Genomic DNA, 2923 nt, shown 5'->3' on the forward strand with positions numbered 1-2923 from the left:
AAATATATTTATAATAAAGAACCAAAAGTATTGGAATTTTTAAATATTCATGCATCTCACACTATATAATACATAAAGGAGGTAACAAACAAATTCTTTTTTCCTAACATCTCTCCTGAATAACTCAAATCTGCAATCAATTCCAGCAACCAAGTGAATCCTTTTTTAACTTATAAAGTCTAAAGGCAGCAACTTAGACAGGCAACAACAAAAGAATCACCCCATCAATAAAAGAATAACCTATAACTCATCAAATCCCAAATGCCAATATCTCTTACAAGCATTGTTTATAGCATTCATAGCCATCCTAAAAGGCATAAAGATATAGCAGTGAAAGCTTACCAAACCTACTACTCTTTTTATTAACCTCCTAATATGTACGCTCAACTTCACATTAATATATATACACACATATATATCCATTGGAATTTAGTTAAATTTAGTTAAATTCATACATTTATTGTCAATTGTGCCAACAAGTGTTGTTTTAGACAAAAAAAATTCATAAGACAAAAATATATAAGTGGAAAATTAAAAGATAACAGTCAAATAGCAATCACAAAGAGCAGAACCATTTGTCCTAATTGGCTTTTGAAACTAACAGTTTAAAACTACATTATGCACATAACTCTGACTAAGCCAATTAGATTCCAGCCACAATACAATTCTACAAAATTTAATCAGAATGTAGCACATAACATTAACATACCTTAACTGCAAGTTCTCCAATAGCCCAGCATGCATTATTTGCTATTGAAATAGCCTGATAAACCAGGCTGCAAAACAAGGAAAGAAGCAGTTCATATGGAAATTCATTAGACACAAAAGAGCACAATCGGTTTTATCATTCTACCTGCCCCAGTTTCGGACATCTGTCCCTCCTCCGAGTCCAAGTCCTTCCCATACTAACTACAACAACACAAACACCATCATGTCAGTAAACAAAATAACTATATATTCTTAATCAGCTGAGGAATTTTGTAGAAGAAAAATTCTACAGATCGATGCAAAGTGAAGAAAACACAAGTCCTCAACCTGAGCCATTACTTGAGCAGCATCCTATCTTTTCCAATAGTCTTCGGTACTACCTATACCACAAAAGAAAACCAGTTTATATTAAGCTATTCAACAACAAAGTGTTTTCATAAGTCATAACCAAATCAAATAACTCCTAAGCGATTTCGTAAATTTTGTATTAGGTCTTCTCTCTTTAAAGCCAAGATAAATCCAAGATAAATCCTAAAAAGTTAAAACCCCAACACCAACAAGCATGGTTAATGAAATTGCATAATAAAATCATACATCTGAAGAGCTAACATGGCGAGGGGTGATGGAGCCTCCAATCTGCACCAGTCCATCAGCGGTGAACAATGTAATTCTATCCTCATGAACCCATTGAATTTCTGAGAAATCATTGAAACAAATTAGCAATATAGTACTTAGCAAATAAATTACACCTGTAACAATCCAAATGAATACCATCTATCGTACATTCTTATTCATTTCTTAGCTTGTTTAGCCTAATACCCTTTTGGCGACCGGTTTTCTATCTAACGATTAATATCACAAACGGACTCGGACTCACACAAATTTCATGTCCACATGTTCGTATTAAACTCAAGTTTCTAAAGGTCTAGAAATCATATTTTTCTGGGCAGTCTATCTCCAGCTATTGAGGAAAAACCGAGACTGTTATTCTAGGTTTGTAGGAACAGCACCTTGCTGTCTTGTTATGTGGTTTTTATGTTGTGAAAGCCTACGCACGGACTATCTCTCTTATCAAAGTAACTCTAGAGATCCTAACCTTTACTTTGAATTATATTTTACTACATTTGGACCAGAATTGAATTTTATACAAGGTTTTAAAATTCTGCTACTGCACTTGTAAAGATTCAGAAAAACAGCAAGCAGCAGCGTTTTTATAAAATCCATAATAATTTCAATTCTAATCCGCTGCTTCTAAATTTTGGGTAGATTACACTCAACTTTCCTAAGTTTCAAAACAAACAAGTTTTAAGTTCATATCACTTCATTTGATTAATTAATTCTCCATTGGAAGTAATGCCCTGTTTTCATAAATCAGTTTAGAATTTCCAGCAAGCAACCCAGCTTCCAAGTGACTTAATTAAGTCTACAAAATAGATATGAACATGAAATTTGTACTCAATTAAAGTGAAGATGCAGATCTTCAAAACCCCTTTGGTGGCAACTTAAAATGTTACGTAAAACAAAAGTTCCAGTGGTTTGAAATCAATGTTGCAGAACCAGAAAACCAGAAAAATTCTGCAGCAGCTACTGTTTTCAAAAATTCATATCTTTTAAACCACTTGGCCAAATCCCTTGAAATTTTTATGGCACATTCAAGACACACCTGAGTTTTACAGAAAAATAATTTTATCCAAAAAGGTGGTCTGGACTATTACCAGAATTTATTTTAAGTCACTGCCAAATATGCAGAAATTCTGCATCAAGTAATTCCAACAACCTCACATACCAAATCTTATATTTAAGCCAAAAACTCCCCTAAAACCATAATTCCAACTTTCTTGTGACTAACCAAAGTTGCTAGAGTGATTAGCGCAGTCCCAAAAATCCAGAGTCAATATTTTCCAAGTTTTCAAGTGCTTATACACAAGTGAACATTCATTTTTCTGCATCATGTTAAAAACAGAATTTTCACATGTACTTTCTATCATTCATTCACATAATAAATCATCATTCATCATCATCCAACTGGGTTTAGTTATAACAGAACCCATCTCAAGCACAACAACTTATACTACCAACTAATTCAATCATAAAACATGGCCTTTAGCCTTCAAGTAAATTCTGCACATAGCAACTTAAAACCCCAAATAACATTATCAAACCTACAATTCACCAACAGCACCATCAATCAGTCACAAACATATCCTTCTAAACA

At 33.3% G+C, this 2923-nt stretch overlaps 1 long non-coding RNA gene across 1 annotated transcript; it reads right to left on the reverse strand.

The window, feature by feature from the left end:
- Positions 1 to 225: 225 nt before the first annotated feature.
- Positions 226 to 2916, reverse strand: LOC107465985 (uncharacterized). The gene is made up of 4 exons (XR_001587570.3): positions 1303 to 2916; positions 1036 to 1088; positions 854 to 909; positions 226 to 776 (listed from the first exon to the last, which is right to left on the reverse strand). It is a non-coding gene; the product is annotated as an uncharacterized LOC107465985 (long non-coding RNA).
- Between the last annotated feature and the right edge of the window lie 7 nt (positions 2917 to 2923).

Source organism: Arachis duranensis, chromosome 9, assembly GCF_000817695.3.
Source record: "Arachis duranensis cultivar V14167 chromosome 9, aradu.V14167.gnm2.J7QH, whole genome shotgun sequence".
NCBI classification, from domain to species: Eukaryota; Viridiplantae; Streptophyta; class Magnoliopsida; order Fabales; family Fabaceae; genus Arachis; species Arachis duranensis.